Genomic DNA, 20,964 nt, shown 5'->3' on the forward strand with positions numbered 1-20,964 from the left:
CTGGTGGGTACTGGTGCTCGGGCTGCTTGGTGGGCTGTCTCCCACCTAGCACTTTGGTTTAGTGTCCTTAAGTTGGACATTTTGAGGAGCTCACATCAAGAAGGCTTGTGCTTCCATTCCTCCTAGATCCGCCACCCATGCTTGGTCTTCATTTGTCCTCCGGGGTCCTACACTTTTTTTGTCAATACCCCTTCCTGTTGATCTTCAAGCCTCCAATGGGGTGACCAAACTCTTGAATTCTCACCAAGACTCCAAATCCTCCTTTGAAAACTATTCAATTGTGCCTTGCACCACCCGTGGAACTCAAATCTTAAGGGTGCAACCTTAGTTATCCTTAATCCTCTATACCCCCTGTTCCGAGGGTTACCTGAAACTGAAGGTCAATCTCGGATGAGATCTTTGGGTGTGATCGGAGCTGTTGGGTCCGACTTGCTAATCTTGAGATGCTACTAATCTTTGGACACCGGAGGGTGGTGTACCTACAAGAGACTCTGATGCATAAGATAGCATGGGCTTTATGCAGGTTTTTTGTGTAGAATCAGAGTATGTGTTATACCTGGGTACTCCAGTTTATTTATAGTAGTGGGGAGTGACCTTCCTTGAGATAAGTTGGTTATCTTAACTTATCTTTTTGTGGGTGAGGTCACTTATCTTTTAGCCACCTTCAAGTGGGTTGTGGTCCTTTTCTTTGGGCTTGCTTTGGGCCTCTGCGGTGATTTGGCCGAGCTCTTTAGGAAAAGGTCGGTGATGACCAACCTTATAAGAGGTCAGTCGTTCTGGTCTTCGTCCAGCCCGGATCGCACAGCTCAACCCAGGGTATGAACAGTGCCCCTGCTTGAGCTTCGATCTTCCCTTGAGGTCATGTTTTTGAACTTCGACCCCTTTTAGGATGTCGTGCTCGAGCACTGACTTGGTTTGCCTTGAGTAGCTTCTCCTCGTGAGGGTCTGGTATTGCCTTTTAATTCGAAGCATTTTTAGCTTTTAATTGCAGCGTGCCTTTGGGGTGCGTTTTAACCTCCTTTGGGAACATTCGATTGTTTAAAAGCCCATTGATTAGGTTTTCAATTTTTTACCGTTTCGTTTCCCTCTTTGCTTTGAGAAAAAAGGATTTGAACTTAGTTTCTTCTTCTTCCTTAATATACTTTATTTCCTTTCTTTTGAGAAGAACACCCTCTTTTGCCCCAAGCTTTTTCTTCTTTCTTTAAAATTTCAAAGCTCTCGTGGGATCATTCGTGCTTTTGCTACACATCCATCGCTGCTCTTCGTCTTTTTACAGGTTGGTGTTTCTGTTGCATACCCTTTCTTGCTTTAGTCAAATTTTTATTATCGTCATTCTTTGCGTTTGCATGATTCTTTTCTGCACAAAGTTTTGGTCTTGCTAGGCTTTCTCCTAAAAAGGTCGAAGCTTTCTTTATGATTTTACTGTACGTCTAAATATTTTGTCAAAGTTGCAATCTTTCTCTTTTGCTCGTGAAGAAATATTGATGCCTGAGTTCCTTTTTTGCCTCTTTGTTTTTTCTTTTGTCTGAAAAGGTTAGGGCTTTGGCTTTTTGTGTCATTTCCTTTTTTGCATTCTGCTCTGTTGTTGCCTCCAAAGGGTGCCCCTGGGCTTTTGGTGTAGATTCTTTGTTCTTTGTGAGTCCTGGGGTTCCTTTTTGTTGCCATACCTGACGCTTGTTGATTGTTTCTTGTCATTCTCTTATTGTCCAAGTTGTTTGGTAGTGACCCCCTCTTTTTTTCTTGTATGTATTGTTGCTTTATGTCTTCTCGTAAGAACATTGTCGAGATGTCCACCAAAGTCCCTGCTGGTATGGCCGATTGGTTAGATTCAATAGCATTGGGGGAAACCTCCTCATTTGGATATGAAGTGATTTTTAGGAGATCCTACCTTCCTTTGTGCTGAGCTAGGTAGCATCTGACCTCTTTCTTTACAGATAGTTTTCTTCTATTATTTGTGATTTTATCATTTTCCAACTGTGTAATTATTTTCTTGGCTTCCTTTCAGAGATGGTTAAATCTTCGGACTCCATGAAGTCTTTTCAGAAGGCCAAGAAGGCGATGGCTGCCCAGAATCTGTCATACAAGACGTCGGGGGAGGGGTCTTCAGCACAGCTGCCTCCGAAGAAGCCGACGATTGAGTCTTAGGGTCCCGAGGAAGATTATCCCGACTCTGACAGTTCGGACAATTCCGTCTGACCCATCTCAGACGACCTCTGGCGCTGCCTCCTCTCTTACTGCTGCTGGTCCCCCTCCCAAGAGACAAAAGATTGTTGGGACTTATGATCTGAATGATAAAGAGTTTGATGGTGCGGCTTTTGCTACGGGGTTGATAGCTCCTTATGGAAAGGTTCCTCTAGACGACGTATCAATCCTCCACCACCTTGACTTCATAACGAGCAATAGTATTGGGATGGCCAATCTTGGTGCGGCCTTATCCTGAGTTGTCCAGGAGTCCCCGGTTCATGTTACTAGAGCTTTTATGGAGGAGGCCAAGGCTGAATTTGACAGGGTGAAGGGCCTGAAGGATGAACTGGATGCTAAGGTGGCCAAGATGATCTGAATTTGGTATATTCCGACTTGTGGACTTTGTTTGAATTTGGTTAGTTTTTTGAAGTCTCTGTGGCTGACTTTTTGACATTTGGTTGCTTCTTAGGAACTTTTATTTTAACAAACAAACACTTTAAACTCTTGGGCTGCCCTTTAGGCAGCCTTTGAGTCTTTAATGTTTTATTTTGAAGGATGCGCTTCGCTGATACGTCAGCCAAACCTTTAATATTTGGAGGTTGTTTCTTCATTTCTTTTTTACCCATGCAATCCTTGCGGATTTTATAGAGATTTGGTACTTTCCAGTCTGACCTCCTTTGAGTATTAATATGGGTTTTCTACCCTTGCCCTTTTGGATCATGCCTTGTATTGAGTTTGTATTGTCAACCCTTGGCTTCGGCGAAGTTATCCTTGCGGCTTGGTGTCTGGGCTTTTAGTAACTTGTCCGATAACTTCTTAGTGTTCTTTCCATAGAACCTTTTTAGTTTGTTCGAACGACTTTTGCAGCCCTGTTGTTTTTAGTAACTTGAGTCTTTTTAGCTAAGCACTATTGAGCCTTAAGTTGTTTTTCAACCCTTTTAGCTTTTTACTTGTTCTTTTCTCGAGGTCGTACTTATTTCTTTGGGTCGCGCCTCTTCTTAACTGACGTCGACCTATATGGCTTTGTTACCCAAGCTTTTAGTCATATTCCAACAACCTTTTAGGTAGTGTTCCGAGGGGGAACCTTTTCTTTATAGTTTGTTTGGATGGCTTTTTAGCTCCGTTTCGAGGTCGTGCTTTTGCTTTAGGTAAGATCCTTTTCAGGGCTTGTACCTTTATAGCTGAGCATTTTAGGCCTTGGTTTATTAACCTTTCTTTGGCCTTTGCGAGATATTTTTTGTCCCTTTTTAGTGATCCTTTCACGGGTCCGACTTCTCTGTCAGGCCTTCTCAAGTTATTTTTAGTAATCCCATTTTAGTTAGACCTCGTCAAGCCACTTTTTTGGGTTACTTTTTATAACTTCTTGCATTATCTTGCTTCTATCGGTTCACCTTGCTGACCTCTTATAATCGGGCGATGAATTTCGCATTTTATGAGCTTAGAGTAATGCGTCTTGGTAGGAAACTTTTTAGGGAATTGACGACTTTTCATTCAAATAATAATGAGATAAAAACATAAATAAGACTGTACATGAGAGTGCTTACCCTTCTAGGTCAGGCAGCTTTTTAGATCTCAGCTTGGCGCCTCATTAAAAAACCATTTTAGGAAAAAGAGTGCGCCTTGACCTAAGATCTTTACTACTTTATAGCTATAGTACCTTCTCAGGTTACTGGCATGCCATGACCTTGGTAGCTCTCGCCCTTCGAGGTCGGACACCTTATAGTAGCCTTTTCCTAGTACTTCTATAACTCGGTATAATCCTTTCCAGTTAGCTGCTAGCTTCCCTTCTCCTGACTGACCTGCTCTGATATTATTTCGGATTAAGATGAGATCGTTGGTGGCGAAGCTTCACTGGTTTACCTTCCGATAATACCTCAGAACCATTCGACGCTTTAGGACTTCCTCTCTGATCTGAACTCTTTCTCGGACTTCTGAAAGTAGGTCGAGCTCCTCCCTTTGAGCTTGGGAGTTGGTGTCTTTGTTGTAGAGGATCACTCTAGGTGATCCTTCTTATACTTCCATGGGAATCATTGCCTCTATTTCATAAGCAAGTCGGAATGGTGATTCTCCGGTGGTTGAGTGTGGTATTGTCCGATATGCCCATAGGACTTGCAGGAGCTCTTCGGCCCAAGCTCCCTTGGCATCCTGTAATCTTCGTTTTAACCCAGCCAGTATGACTTTATTGTCGGCTTCCGCCTGTCCATTGGCTTGTGGGTGCTCTACAGAGGTAAACTGATGCTTGATTTTCAAGTTGACTACCAGGTTTCTGAAGCCCGTGTTGGTGAACTGAGTGCCATTGTCTGTTGTAATGGAGTATAGGACCCCAAACCTTGTGACAATATTTTTGTACAAGAATTTTTGACTTCTTTGGGCGGTGGCAGTGGCTAGAGGATCAGCCTCAATCCATTTGGTGAAATAGTCTATTCCTACAATGAGGAATTTGACTTGCCCTGATCCCTGAGGGAATGGTCCAAGGAGGTCGAGCCCCCATTTTGCGAATGGCCAGGATGAGGAGACACAAATGAGTTCTTCACGTGGTGCGATGTGAAAGTTGGCGTGCTTTTGACATGGGGGGCATGTTTTGACAAACTCTATTGCTTCCTTTTGCAAGGTCGGCCAGTAAAAATCAGCTCGGAGTACCTTTTTGGAAAGATCTCGCGCCCCGAGGTGGTTGTCGTACATGCCACTGTGGACTTCCTCAAGAAATTCCCTTGTAGCGGAGGTCGGGACGAATTTTAGAAGAGGTATAGAGATTCCTCTCCTATATAGGACGTCGTGCACTATGGTGTAGTATTGCGCTTCTCGTACTAGTCTTCTTGCTTCCTTTTTGTCTGCGGGAAGTGTTTCAGACTTGAGATAGCTGACTATGCGAGTCATCCACCCTTGGTCCTAGTCTGATATACTTAAGACTTTTATTTCTTCCGAGGTTGACAGATTTCGCAGTGTTTCTTGGATGAGCTTCTATTATTGCCCCTTGGTTTGGTGCTGGCTAGTTTCGAAAGTGCATCAGCTCGGGCATTTTGTTCTCTAGGTATATGTCGGATCTCATATCCTGTGAATTGTCCGAGTTATTCTCTGGTCTTGTCTAGGTACTTTTTCATGGTGGGATCCTTGGCCTGGTAGCTCCCTTCGATTTGCGAGGTGACTACTTGTGAGTCGCTAAAGATGGTAAGCTTTTGACCTCCCACTTCCCTAGCCAGCTTCAAACCAGCCAGCAGAGCTTCGTACTCGGCTTGGTTATTTGAGGAAGGGAACCTGAACCTTAAGGAGAGTTCGAGTTGGGTTCCTTGATCACTTTCTAGGATCACTCCAGCTCCACTAGCAACTTTGTTGGAGGAGCAGTCAACGTAAAGGTTCCATTCTTTGGGGGTGTCTGGGGTGTCGGTGTATTCTACAACAAAGTCGGCCAGATATTGGGACTTGATGGCTGTCCGAGCTTCATACTACCGGCAAGTGCACCGGGTCGTATCAAGTAATAAAACTCACAAAGAGTGAGGTCGATCCCACGAGGATTAACAGATTAAGCAAGCAATAGTTGATTCATTATTCTAGTTAGATGATTCAATTTTGAGTGATAAGCAACAAGGAAATCTAAATGACATAAAAGTAAAGGAAAGCAATAAAGTGCAAGGAAAGTAAATGACAAGAAATTAAAGTGCTGAAAATTAAAGTACAAGAATGTAAATTGCAAGGAATGGAAAGTACAAGAAAGTAAAGTGCAAGAAAGTAAATGACTAGAAAGTAAAACCAAGTGAAGCATTTCTACAAACACTTAGAAGGCACTAATGTGCAAAAGTAAATAAAGCCATAAATGTGCATAAGTAAATGACAAGAATTAAAGACAAAAAGTAAATAACAAGAATTAAGAATGAAATTAACATTGGGATCAAGAGATATTGCATTCATAGGATCAATAGTTTTCATCTCATCTTCAATCATTGATGCCAGGGCATTTTGGCCAGTTTCACTGACCTTTTCTTTACTGTTTTTAGGGTAGTTTCATGCAATTTTTTAGAAAATAAGCTAGTTTTGGGTAGATATTCACTTACATCTTCATTCAAGCATACATTGTGCCCTTTACATGATTTCATGAGGATTTTTCATGAATTATATGATAAATTGGATGATGCATGACTCATGACTTGGACTAGAACTTTGACGCACTTTGTTGCTTGATTTCAGGAAAAGGAAGCAAAGAAGAACCACATTAGCAGTCACATTAGTCCCACTAACGTGACCTCTAACGTGGAATGGGTGCTAACTTGTAAAGTTAATGAGAAAGGTAATCGCAATTAACGCCATCGAAGCCATCATAAGCCCACGTTAAGAGTCACGTTAACTAAGTTAACGTGAACTCTAACGTGGAAGAAGACAATAAGGCCAACGTTAGTGACACTCCCCTTTGTCACTAACGTTGGACCAAGCTCATAATTGGCCACGTTAGTTGTCACATTAACTTAGTTAACGTGGCTTCTAACGTTAATAAGCAAAAGGGAAGCTAACGTTAGTGACATTCACCTTTGTCACTAACGTTGGCCAAGCATCCATAAGCCACGTTAACTCCCACGTTAACTTAGTTAACGTGGAAGTTAACGTGGAGAGAGCAATTGGTCGCCAACGTTAGTGACACTTACCTTTGTCACTAACGTTGGGGTGAACCACCAAGAGCCACCATAAGCAACATTAACTCCCACGTTAACTTAGTTAACGTGGAAGCTAACGTGGATAAAGAGATGAGGAGCCAACGTTAGTGACACTCACCTTTGTCACTAACGTTGGAGATGGCTAGCATGACTACGTTAGAAGCCACGTTAAACTAGTTAACGTGGACTCTAACGTTAGAAATAGGGGCACATTGGAACGTTAGTGACAAAGGTAAGTGTCACTAACGTGATGAGATATTTTGGTGAAAAATAAATTTCTCCCAAAACACACCAATCTAACCGGCAAGTGTACCGGGTCGCATCAAGTAATAAAAAATCACAGGAGTGAGGTCGATCCCACAGGGATTGAAGGATTGAGCAATTTTAGTTTAGTGGTTGATTTAGTCAAGCGAATCGAGTGTTGGTTGGGTGATTTATGATTTGCAGAATGTAAATTGCATGAAAGTAAAGAGAGCAGGAAATTAAATTGCTGAATCTTAAGGAACAAGAAATTAAATGGCAGAAAATTAGAGTGCAAGAAATGTAAATTGCGGAATCTTAAAGTGCAAGGAATGTAAATTGCGGAATCTTAAAGTGCAAGGAATGTAAATTGCTTGAAATGTAAAGGGGATTGGGACGTGGATTTGCAGAAATTAAACAAGGAAAAGTTAAATTGCATCAAACAGAAGAGTAAAAGGGAATTGGGATTGGATCGGATCTTATAGCAGAAAAGTAAATGATCATGGAAAGCAAGAAACAGAATATAAATTGGAGATTTGGATCTCAGGACCCAGAGACTAGAAAACTAAGTCTAGATCTCAATGCCTTCCTAGATCCAATAAGAACAATTGCAAGGGAATTGTAAATTGTAAAGAGAATAGATGAAGAGCAATTAACCGGAAATGAAATTCAATTAACAGTAAAGAAACAGAGAGATCCAAGATTGAGATTGAAACAGAATTTCTTTAATTCTCCAATCCAAGATCCAAGACAAGTGTAATTGAAATTGAAAGCAATGAAAACAAAGAAATTAAAGATCACTCTATGCCAAAAGCTATGAAAATTCCAAAGAAAAACTCTTCCCGAAAAAAGCTCCCTTATGACTTGAATTCTATCCTATTTATACACTTTCTTCCAATGATCTTCAAGCCTTGAGTTGGGCCTTTGCTCTTGGTGGAATTGGGTTGAAAGAGGCCTTGGTTGATTGCTCTTGGAGTTTGAAGAAGAACCAAAGTGAACCAATTGAACCGGGTTGGAGTTTTGCAAAAGTTGGAGTAAAAGTTTGAGCCAAAGTTAGGGGTCTAACTTTGGCTCCAACTTTTCATATCAGCTAGCACAATTTGCTGATACCAACGTTGGTGCCAAAGTTAGGGGTCTAACTTTGGCTCCAACGTTGGCCCTTTCTAGTGCACTCATGGCGCCAACGTTAGCCTCCAAGTTAGGGGTCTAACGTTGGCGCAAACTTTTGCTCCTCTCCCTTGTAATTTCATGTGCCAACGTTAGCCTCCAAGTTAGGGGTCTAACGTTGGCGCAAACGTTAGGTGGCCAGGGAGGAGTTTCTCATGCCAATGTTAGCCTCAAAGTTAGGGGGCTAACGTTGGCGCAAACTTTTGGTGCCCAGGGGAGAAATTCATGTGCCAACGTTAGCTTCAAAGTTAGGGGGCTAACGTTGGCGCAAACTTTTGGAGCCCAGGGGATAATTTTCAAGTTCCAACGTTAGCCTCCAAGTTAGGGGGCTAACGTTGGGGCTAACTTTTCAACCAAAAGTTTGTGCAAAAGTTTGATGCTAACTTTAGGTCCAGCTTTTTGCTTCCTGGTTCAATTTCACTTATTCCATTGTCTTCTCTTTACTCCTAGCTATTCCTTCTCACTTCAACCTTTCTCCAAGCTTTCTTCACCTATAATTAATCAACCAAACTCATCAAAGCTATGCTCATAATCATGAGATATTCATTCTGTCATAATATGCAACAATTATAGCATAAAACCTCATGAAATGGCATGAATTTATACATGGTTGATTCAATCAAGGGAAACATGAAAATCTAGCTAATTGGCTTGCTTGTAGCTCAAGAAAGTGCATAATTCTAATGAAAACAAAAGAAAAAGACTAGTTAAACTAGGCTAGGATGACTTGTCATCACAACACCAAACTTAAAGCTTGCTTGTCCCCAAGCAAGAAAAGATTTATTGAGAAGAAAGAATGAAATGGAAGAGGATGTTCATGCTAGCAGAGTATTATTGATAGTTCATGGGGTTTTGTGTGGATATGTAAATACTCACTTCTTATTGACTCCTAGGCCTAGAAAGTCTCCTTCAAGCTTCAAGTGACATACTCCTATGACCTCTCATTATTCCTTCATCCTTGGCTATTACTTTGTTTATAAGCTTTATTTGAGTGTCATGTGTAGCAAGTTCATTTTCTTTTCTTTATACTTGACACATTATTCACCATAGACACTTGGCTCACATTCCTTCTTTAAACATTGATGCCCAGCACCTCTTTGGGTTACTAAATGCCTTGTAGTTAGGTTGCTCTTGATAGTGGACTTTCAGCTGATGATCCCGGATTAGTTAACCCAAGTCACCGAGTGTTGATGCACTCCTAAGAGCTTACTAATCCAAGCAGATCCTAATACAAAGACATCACAGGCATATATTTTAAAGTTCAAGCTATTGGTGTCCAGCTTTGTTTCTTTTTGTTTCCTTTTGTTCTGCCACTTTTTGGCTATCTTTTTTTCTTTCCTTCTTTTTGTTTTTCTTTCTAACCAAGAAAATTTTTTATTTAATTGAGATTCATAGACAGTAGGCCACTCTTTACTTAGAAGGAGATATCCTGGCTCTTTATTCACTAAAAGTGAGCTTTTATACAATCACACACATACCACCACTTACTTTATTCTACTTCTATCTAACAGAGACTATCTTGCTTCACATTCAAACTTTTTCTTTTATTGAACATAAAGATGCAGGGGACAACATGCTTTTTGCTAAGTGAAAGTAAACACACAAGCACACACATAAACTAGTTTACTTATTTTAAAAGAAACAAACATAATGCAAAGACTTTTAATTAAAAAGAACTACTTAAAAATGCAAAGACAACTTAGAACAGATAGGATGCATGCTTTTTTTTTTTTCATTTATAAGATTTTGAAAAACAACAATTGTATGATTATTGATGCATGAGTTTCTACTTTTCATGAAGCTATGTGGACACCAAACTTAGTGTTCGGCCATATGCTTTGTCAAGATACTCCAAACATGCAAAATGGAATTATTTGTAACATTGGTTTAGTGTGCTTGAAAGCATACCAAACTTAGCATATGTTTCAAAATAGTTCATGCAGTCAATGGACATATTCATGAAAAGAGAAAAGAATTCATGCTCAATTGATCATAACTTATTGAATTTAAAATGACATGAATCTTAAAGCATGGGTTGCCTCCCATGGAGCGCTCTTTTATTGTCATTAGCTTGACATTGGAGCTTTCTTTTATGGTGGTTGGTGCTTGTAGGGCCTCAATTTGTCTCCTCTGACCGTGATCCTCTGCTTTGTTCTCTGGTGTTCAATTTCAGCATGCTCTAATGATAGTATGTTGCTGATAGTGTAGTAATCCTCGGTTTGTTGATTTGCCTCCAGCTGTTGATATATCAGTTGCACTTTGTCACCTTTGGAAAGCCCTTCTGTTGGGATCTTTCTGTTCTTCCAACCCCTTTTTGCTTTGTTTCTGCGTTTTATCTTTCCTTTTGTTGTTCTTTCTTTTCTGGCCGTAGGTTTTCCTTGGGGACCTCTCTTCTCAGTGGCCAATACTCTAATATCCTCTTGAGCTTTTTCATCAGTCTGCACAATCCTTAGCATTGGGATGTTGCTGTGACTTTCCTGGTCATTTTTCATAAAGTCTTTCTTCTCCTTGCTAAATTGTGCCTCTGGTAATACCTTCAGAGTGACACTCTGGTCATGCATCCTGAGAGTTAATTCCCCTTCCTCTACGTCTATGATGGCTCTAGCAGTGGCCAAGAATGGCCTTCCCAGTATAACAGAGTCACCATCATCATTGTTTGATTCTAGAACCACAAAATCAGCAGGGTATATAAAACTGTCCACCTTGACCAAAAGATTTTCAATTACACCCCTGGGGTATACCATTGACTTGTCTACCAGCTCCAGAGACATTTGTACTGGTTTGACCTCCTCTATATGTAGCTTTTTCACCAAGGAAGATGGTATTAAGTTAATACTTGCTCCGAGATTGCACATTGCTTTAGTGATGGTCAATTCCCCAATGGTGCAAGGCAACAGGAAACTCCCTGGGTCCTCAAGCTTGGGAGGAAGCCCCTTTTGAATCAAGGCCCTGCATTCCTCAGTAATCATTATGGTTTCTTTCTCATCCCAGCTTCTTTTCTTGTTGATAAGATCCTTCAGAAACTTGGAATATAGAGGCATTTGCTCAAGTGCTTCAGCCAAGGGAATATTAATTTCCAGCTTCTTGAAGGTCTCAAGGAACTTGTGAAAATGCTGGTCTTTAACCTCTTTGTTGAACCTCTGGGGATATGGCAGTGGAGGTGTGATGCTCTTTCCTATTTGCTGCTGTCCCTGAGCTACTTCCTTTGAGCTATGTGGCTGGTTGTCCTTCTCTTTAAGTTTCTCAGTGCCTTTGTTTGTCATCACAACTTGCTCCTTAGCCTCATCTGCCTTTGTTTGATTCTCATCCTCCGTTGGTTCTTTGATGTTCTCTGCTTGCTTCTTTGTAGTGTCATTGTTGCTTATCAATGTTCTCCCACTCCTTAATTGTATTGCCTTGCATTCCTCCTTGGGATTTGGAATTGTGTCACTGGGCAGTGAGTTTGAAGGTCTCTCAACAGATACTTGCTTGAAGAGTTGCCCCATCTGTCTCTCTAGGCTCTTCAGGGAGGCTTCTTGATTCTTGGTTACCATTTCCTGGTGTTTCAACATTTTGTCTATCATGGCCTCCAAGTGAGTTATTCTTTGGGCTTCAGGTGATACTTGAGGTGGGTTATGAGATGTGGGTGGTAGATGGTAGGCATTTTGGTTGGTGGGTTGGTTATTAGATTGGTATTGGTTGAGGTTGGGGTAGTTGTTTTGAGGTTTTCTGTAGGGGTTTTGGTTAGTTTGCTGCTGGTTGTGGTTTTGGTTGCTTCTTGGGTTGTGTTGGTTTGAGTTCCTCTGCCATGGTTGTTGGTTTTGGGTATGGTTATCTCCCCATCTGAGGTTTGGGTGGTTTTTCCAGGATGGATTGTATGTATCACCATACACTTCATTTGGTCCTTGGTTGTGCATATACTGTACTTGCTCTTGTTGTTGTTCTTCTTGAGTTTCTTCACTCTGTCCCCATGTGATTGCTGGTTGGCTGGTGTTAACTGCTGCAACTTGGAGACTATCAATCCTCTTGGCCATTTGCTCAAATTGTTGCTGAATTTGCTACTGCATCATCTTGTTTTGAGCCAGGATTGAATCCACTCCTTCTAGCTCCATTACTCCTCTCCTTTGTGATGGTTGGAGGCCTCTTTGATGAGCAAAGAAATATTGGTTGTTGGACACCATATCAATGAGTTCTTGAGCCTCTTCTGCAGTTTTCATGAGTTGCAAGGAACCTCCAGCTGAATGATCCAAGGCTTCCTGGGATTTCAGTGTCAAGCCTTCATAGAAGTTTTGAAGCTTCTCCCACTCATTAAACATGGCAGGGGGACATTTCCTTATCAGAGCCTTGTACCTCTCCCATGCCTCATAGATGGGTTTGGCCTCCATTTGTGTAAATGTTTGAACCTCAGCCTTTAACCTTATAATCCTCTGAGGTGGATAAAATTTTGCAAGGAACTTAGTTACCAAATCATCCCTGTTGTTGATGCTGTCCCTTGGAAAAGATTCTAACCATTGAGTGGCCTTGTCCCTGAGAGAAAATGGGAATAGCATCAGCTTGTAACTGTCAGGGGGCACTCCATTATTTTTGACAGTGTTGCATATCCTCAAGAAAGTGGATAAATGTTGGTGTGGGTCCTCAAGTGGTCCTCCACCAAAAGAGCAATTGTTCTGAACCAAAGTGATCAGTTGTGGCTTGAGTTTGAAATTGTTAGCATTGACATTTGGAGCCAAGATGCTGCTCCCACAATGTCTAGGATTTGCAAAGGTATAGGAAGCCAAAACTCTCCTCTGGGGTAGGTTGCCATTGTTGTTGTCTTCTCCACCTGGTGGATTGGTTAAATGTTCCTCCATCTCTTGGAATTCTTCGTCTGATTCCTCTTCTCCAACAATATTTTTCCCTCTTTCTGCTCTTCTTAACCTCCTGAGAGTTCTTTCGTCTTGTTCATGAAAATTGGGTATGGTTCTTCTTGTACCTGACATACAAGCAGAGCATGAGAAATGCACAAAACCAGTGACACTTCAATTTACTGCTAGATTGAAGTGTTAGTTAGTTTAAGCAAAAAATCAAACAGTTAGTGGGTTAATCAAAATTAAAGAGAAAGTGCTTGATCTAGATTACCACCTCACTTAATCATTGTCAATCTAATCAATCCCTGGCAACGGCGCCAAAAACTTGATGAGATATTTTGGTGAAAAATAAATTTCTCCCAAAACACACTAATCTAACCGGCAAGTGTACCGGGTCGCATCAAGTAATAAAAACTCACGGGAGTGAGGTCGATCCCACAGGGATTGAAGGATTGAGCAATTTTAGTTTAGTGGTTGATTTAGTCAAGCGAATCGAGTGTTGGTTGGGTGATTTGTGATTTGCAGAATGTAAATTGCATGAAAGTAAAGAGAGCAGGAAATTGAATTGCTGAATCTTAAGGAACAAGAAATTAAATGGCAGAAACTTAGAGTGCAAGAAATGTAAATTGCGGAATCTTAAAGTGCAAGGAATGTAAATTGCTTGAAATGTAAAGGGGATTGGGACGTGGATTTGCAGAAATTAAACAAGGAAAAGTTAAATTGCATCAAACAGAAGAGTAAAAGGGAATTGGGATTGGATCGGATCTTATAGCAGAAAAGTAAATGATCATGGAAAGCAAGAAACAGAATATAAATTGGAGATTTGGATCTCAGGACCCAGAGACTAGAAAACTAAGTCTAGATCTCAATGCCTTCCTAGATCCAATAAGAACAATTGCAAGGGAATTGTAAATTGTAAAGAGAATAGATGAAGAGCAATTAACCGGAAATGAAATTCAATTAACAGTAAAGAAACAGAGAGATCCAAGATTGAGATTGAAACAGAATTTCTTCAATTCTCCAATCCAAGATCCAAGACAAGTGTAATTGAAATTGAAAGCAATGAAAACAAAGAAATTAAAGATCACTCTATGCCAAAAGCTATAAAAATTCCAAAGAAAAACTCTTCCCGAAAAAAGCTCCCTTATGACTTGAATTCTATCCTATTTATACACTTTCTTCCAATGATCTTCAAGCCTTGAGTTGGGCCTTTGCTCTTGGTGGAATTGGGTTGAAAGAGGCCTTGGTTGATTGCTCTTGGAGTTTGAAGAAGAACCAAAGTGAACCAATTGAACCGGGTTGGAGTTTTGCAAAAGTTGGAGTAAAAGTTTGAGCCAAAGTTAGGGGTCTAACTTTGGCTCCAACTTTTCATATCAGCTAGCACAATTTGCTGATACCAACGTTGGTGCCAAAGTTAGGGGTCTAACTTTGGCTCCAACGTTGGCCCTTTCTAGTGCACTCATGGCACCAACGTTAGCCTCCAAGTTAGGGGTCTAACGTTGGCGCAAACTTTTGCTCCTCTCCCTTGTAATTTCATGTGCCAACGTTAGCCTCCAAGTTAGGGGTCTAACGTTGGCGCAAACGTTAGGTGGCCAGGGAGGAGTTTCTCATGCCAATGTTAGCCTCAAAGTTAGGGGGCTAACGTTGGCGCAAACTTTTGGTGCCCAGGGGAGAAATTCATGTGCCAACGTTAGCTTCAAAGTTAGGGGGCTAACGTTGGCGCAAACTTTTGGAGCCCAGGGGAGAATTTTCAAGTTCCAACGTTAGCCTCCAAGTTAGGGGGCTAACGTTGGGGCTAACTTTTCAACCAAAAGTTTGTGCAAAAGTTTGATGCTAACTTTAGGTCCAGCTTTTTGCTTCCTGGTTCAATTTCACTTATTCCATTGTCTTCTCTTTACTCCTAGCTATTCCTTCTCACTTCAACCTTTCTCCAAGCTTTCTTCACCTATAATTAATCAACCAAACTCATCAAAGCTATGCTCATAATCATGAGATATTCATTCTATCATAATATGCAACAATTATAGCATAAAACCTCATGAAATGGCATGAATTTATACATGGTTGATTCAATCAAGGGAAACATGAAAATCTAGCTAATTGGCTTGCTTGTAGCTCAAGAAAGTGCATAATTCTAATGAAAACAAAAGAAAAAGACTAGTTAAACTAGGCTAGGATGACTTGTCATCATAACGTTCTCGAAGGATTGGCAAGCTTACGTTAAGAGCCACGTTAACTAAGTTAACATGGACTCTAACGTAGGGAAGGGGGAAACTTATCAACGTTATTGGGAAAGGTAAGTCCCAATAACGTGTGCGAAGGACCAAGAGGCAACGTTAGTGGTAACGTTTGTGCCACTAACGTTGAAGTTAACGTGGCTCATACTTGGGTGAGCAACGTTAGTGAAAAAGGTGATTGTCACTAACGTTCTTGAACCCATACTTTCACTTAACGTTAACACCACTAACGTCCTGAGCTAAAAGTCCCTGCCTACTTCACACTTTCTCTCTGCAAGCAAAGCTAAGCCCAATGAAGAAGATAACTGCTTCAAACTCAGGATCCAAAGGCCTATACCCAAGACTTGAAGAGCCAACTAGAAGATCAGAAGAGTAGTATATATAGGAGTAGCTTTGAATTAGTTAGGGAGCTGGAAAACTTTAGGCAGCCTTTGGGCATAGAACTACTCTCTGTATTTACTTTCTCTAGACTTCTAGTTTTACTTTCAGCATGTATTCTCCTTGATTTTACTAGGGAGCTCTGTTGTAATTTGATGGATCAATTTTATTTTTCATTCTCCTTCTTCTATCTTTTCTCTTGATTTTACTAGAAAGCTTTCGATCTTCATCCAATTGGGTAGTTATCTTGGAAAAGAAGCTATTCATACTTGGATCTCTTCGGAACCTTGAAAGAGGAATGAAGGGATCATGCTAGAAATGCTTTCTCATGCTGGACCAAATTGGGTTTGGATGGATATGTGACTATAATCCTTCCAACACATGATTTGGGAAATGCATGTGGTATAATCAGTGACCATACTTCATCTCTTCTCATGAGCAGTTGACCAAGGAATTGGCTATTGATCAAGATTTGAGGGATTGAATTACAAGGAATTGTAATTCAATTACTTAAGATTGCCAAGGAGATCAATGAATGCATTGATTGAGGAAGAGATGAAAATGAACTTGATCCGGAGAATGCAACATCTCCTGAGCCCAATGAATTCTCCATTTCTGATCTTACCCATTCTCTTTAATTTCTGTGATATGTGAAACGGTGAAGTCTAATGGTGTTCATCCTGACGCCTATAGACTGCTCTTATTTCCATTCTCACTCAAGGATAAGGCAGCCAAGTGGCTGGAGTCTTTTCCGAAGGAGAGTTTGACAACTTGGGCAGATGTGGTGAACAAATTTTTAGCCAGATTCTGTAACAACCCCGGTTTTCGAGAATGTGAAATCTTTTCTGAAAGTACAGATTTCTCTGGAAGATCAGTAAGGGGAAAACCTTTGATATATCATCAAGTATCTCAATCCTCATTGTCATTATGTCATCTTTAAGTTAGAACCTTTTTCTGAGACAAGCTCGAAAATGCGGTCACGAAGAACCTGATTTTTGAACCGTATCGGTTAGAAGTTTTGATTTGGTTTTTGGAAAATAGTCTCAGTTTGACGAACCGGACTCGATTTATGAGAGAAGAGAGATAATAGGATGATATTATCATTATATTAGTATTATAAGCTTCTTGAATAATATTATAAAGTTACCTGGTCAGTTTTAGTTAAAAACAGAAAATCGGTTTAACCGATTTACGGTTTACTGGTGCAGCTTAGCACCAACACTCTCTGATGAATTTAGCAATGCTAAGGCCTCATTATACATGTACTATTCTCATAATAAATATGTTACTAATGTCATTTATGCTAGTAGCTCAGAAAATAATTTTTAGAGATGTTTTTACGAGTGTTCCAATACACCTAGTTTTAGTAGTTGTACACCAGAGATATTTTAATAGTATTTTAATCCACCTCCAAGCCAACCAATCACAACTCACCTTACACCCCCAAGACCCCCGAGTGTTCCGATTTCACCAAAATGATCCTCTCTTCTTCCTCTACATAACCATGTAACTTATCAAGGATGGAAATAAGGTGAGATAGCTGTCTCCCTCCCATTTCAATTCGGTTTTCAAGGAAAACCATGCAAAACATGTGTTTTCTTGATGTTCTTTCTTAGAAATCATACTTAACTAGACTTGAGGGCCAAGAAACGTGAATTTCCAGCAAGTCTAAGGTGAGATATCTCTTCCTAACATACAGAGTGAGATTTGGTCAGTTGAGAGTTTTTGGATTCAAAGTTGTTCTTGATGTGATTTAGGAGGAAAAAGTGCTTAAGGACCACCTGAAAGTTTAACCGAATTAGGAGTAGCAAAATCAGGTAGGGTGTCACAAAATTAATCTTGATTATTTGTGTTTGATTTATGTGAATGTTGTATAAATTGGCTGTGCTAAAAATTGGTTGCTTATATGATTGATTCTTGGTGAAAATTTGGTGAAATTTTGATGAAATTTGATGAAATTCAAGCTTTAAAGTTCATGTTCTTGGGGCAGCTGGAAAACAAAAACCCTAAGCTTAAATTGAGGTTCAATTTGTGTTGAAATCATGTAGAAAAGATGGGGTTTTAGTGGTTGCTAATTTATTATGAATTATAGTAAAAATCGGTTGCTGAAAAGATTGAAAAACGGGTAAAAACAGAGAAAGAATCTGAAGAATTTATGAAGAACATGAAGAACACTTTGAGTGTGATGAAGAACAATGAAGAACACCTTTTTGATTCATAAAAGGGCAAGGAAGTAATTAATTTGGTGTTTGGGGGTTATTTAGTAATTTCTGAAAGTTAGGGTGGTAAAAGTAGAAATATTAAAAGTCATGGGTGGTAAAAAGTGAATTTTAAAGGTTAAAAGTAAAAGTAAGTTAATTTTCGAAAATTTAATGATAAAATAATAAAAAATAATAAAATATTAAATAATAATATTTAATTAAAAATAATATTTTAATAAAAATAATAAAATAATGCAGAAAAGGCAGTTTTCTGTAAAAGCTTTAGAAAGACAACTTTAAGCACATAATCTCATAATCACTTTCATAAAACACTTAGGGAGTGGTAAAAACATATTAGTGAGGCAAAGATAAATAAAAGATAAAAAGTTGAAGAAAAGATAAAAATCGAAGAAAAAGTCTGTAAAGTTTTAATGACAGAAAAACAGACAGAGACTAGTGAACGAACTAGGGCAACATAGTTAGTCCTGGAATTGCGAATAGGGTTAGGTATTATATGAAAAGTTAAACTGTTTCAGTATAGACTTAATGAACCTATACTTGGGACAGACTAACTATTCATACCGAAATTTACATATGCTTTAAATACATACGTTAAACAGAAAAATTAGAGCAGAGTAAAGAAACACAGAGAACAGAGTAACCAGAGCAGAATAAAGGGATACAGAGAAAAGAATAATCAGAGCAAAGTAAGAAGACAAAGAGAAAAGAGTAATGTGATAAAGAGAAGTGGTTTGAATTAAGATGTTGTAAAAGTGAAAAATGTAAAGTTTGTACAGTATGATTGAACAGAGAAAGAAAGAGGTACCGCATAAAAATGTAAAAATGATGATGAATAATGAGAATGATGATGAATGATGATAATGAGAATGATTATGTGATGATTTGTTGCTTGAGGCAACCCAAGAGATGTGTTTATTCATTTGTTGCCTTAAGGCAACTCCAGATATACTTGTATGATCATCTGCTGCAGTGAGGTAGTCAGATAGATAATGGTGTGATCACTGAGAACGCTTTCCTATGGTATAGATCCATATTTTATTTCTATAAGGCAGAGGGGTTATTTCCTGCTACAGAAGTACCGTGACCACCTGTTCCATTTCTGTAGTGGCAGAGGGGTTATTTCCTGTATACAGAAGGTGTGTCGGCGTACATCCCTGCAGTGGCAGATGTGTTATTTCCTGCGTGCAGTGGACCTTGTGGTGGCAGAGGGGTTATTTCCTGTACACAGGGGTATAGCCAATAGGAAAGCCTTATCCAGACAGAGGTTGCTGGATAACGTCGGGAGCGGGTTAGTAACCGACAGATGAGCTCATTACCTGCACTAGGGCTAGACATGCATCATACTTGGTTGCGCATTTCCTTTGTTATGTTTGTGGTATGAATGTATGCTTTCCTTGTTTGTATTCCATTCTCTGCGCTTGTGATATTTTCTTGTATTCTTCTGTTTATGTTCTGCTATCTGTTTTCTCTATCTTCTCTACTTATCTGTGTTTTCTAATTACTGCTTCCTTGTATTCTACTAATAGTCTGCTAAACAACATAGAATTAATGAACGTAACTAATAACCCCGACCCTACTAAGAACTCCCCAGTTCTTACCCCTTCTCTCTCCCTTCCCCCTTCAGATGGAAGTAAGAGTACCTTACCATAGTTCGCTGATGACCATTTGCAAGAAGAGGATTCTGCTCTAGATAGTCTTCTGAGTCTAGGGTGAATATCGTTCTCTGATTATATGTAAATACTGTGAGACCAGCCAACGTCTGCACCCCTTCGTATGCGCACTTTAACCTAAATCCTGTGTACGAGATTCCTATTTTGTGGATACTTCATGAGTTTCCAGAGAGACGTCCTGTGGAAAAGTCTGATCGTGCAGAGGAGTAGCAGATGATGTTCTATCTTTTGATGACGTTCCACCTGACTTGAGTTGTGAAGACTTAGAACGTACTTTTCCTCGCTTTAGTAGTTTAGAGGGACTAGGTGAGTATAGAGTCTAGGCTAGCCTAGGTGCCAGCTTAGGGACCTCTTGAACAGGTCAGGACCTGGGATGTTGTATGTATGTATATGTATATAGTTATTATCTAGCTATACCTAGGGGTGTTCTAACTAAAGGTATATACTCTAATAAAGGCTGGATAACTGAATGTTGCTAGCTACTTGTGATGTATTTATGTGTGGTTGCTTATAATTGTTTTATCTGTTATTATTTGTGAATTGATTATGAATGATTCTATTTATTAATTTAAACATTTTCAAAAAAAAAAAAGTACCTCGCTAACTAACTACGCTTTTAACAACGAATCAGGCTCATATAATAAATAATAGATAATATATAGGATGACAAATTGGTAGCACTCAGTTTCTGGTATGTCCTAGGCGTACTGAAAATTGGGTCGTTACAGATTCTATCCTCCCCAAAGAATCAACAGGCTGAGAGCTGAGGTCCAAACTTTCAGGCAACAAGATGGTGAGACTCTATATGAAGCATGGGAGAGGTTTAAGGACCTAACAAGGAGGTGTCCACCAGATATGTTCAATGAATGGGTGCAGCTACATATTTTCTATGAAGGCCTTTCTTATGAATCAAAGAAAGCAGTAGACCACTCATCCGGGGGATCTCTGAACAAGAAGAAGACCATTGAGGAGGCCATAGACGTCATTGAAACTGTAGCAGAAAATGACTATTTCTATGCTTCTAAAAGAGGGAACACTAGAGGAGTGATGGAGCTAAACAATATAGATGCTCTGCTGGCCCAAAATAAGCTCATTATCAAGCAGCTGGCTGACCTCACCAAGAAGATGGAGAGGAACCAAGTAGCAGCAATCACCACTTCATTAGCAACCCAAGAAGGAGTGAATGAAGAAGCAGAGGGTAGTCAGGAGCAAGCCAACTACATTGGGAATTCACCTAGGCAAAACCATGATCCATACTCCAAGACCTACAACCCTGGTTGGAGGAATCACCCAAACTTTGGGTTGTGGAATCAACAAGATCAAGGCCAAGATCGGAGACATCACAACCCCAACAACAATGCAGCTCACCAACAATTCACACAGAGAACATATCAACA

General features: G+C 40.0%; 1 non-coding gene across 1 annotated transcript; it reads right to left on the reverse strand.

Annotated features, from left to right (window-relative positions):
* Positions 1-20,320: 20,320 nt before the first annotated feature.
* LOC112781237 (small nucleolar RNA R71) lies at positions 20,321-20,427 on the reverse strand. The gene has a single exon (XR_003192026.1). It is a non-coding gene; the product is annotated as a small nucleolar RNA R71 (small nucleolar RNA).
* Positions 20,428-20,964: the final 537 nt, after the last annotated feature.

This window comes from Arachis hypogaea, chromosome 19 (assembly GCF_003086295.3).
Source record: "Arachis hypogaea cultivar Tifrunner chromosome 19, arahy.Tifrunner.gnm2.J5K5, whole genome shotgun sequence".
NCBI lineage: Eukaryota > Viridiplantae > Streptophyta > Magnoliopsida > Fabales > Fabaceae > Arachis > Arachis hypogaea.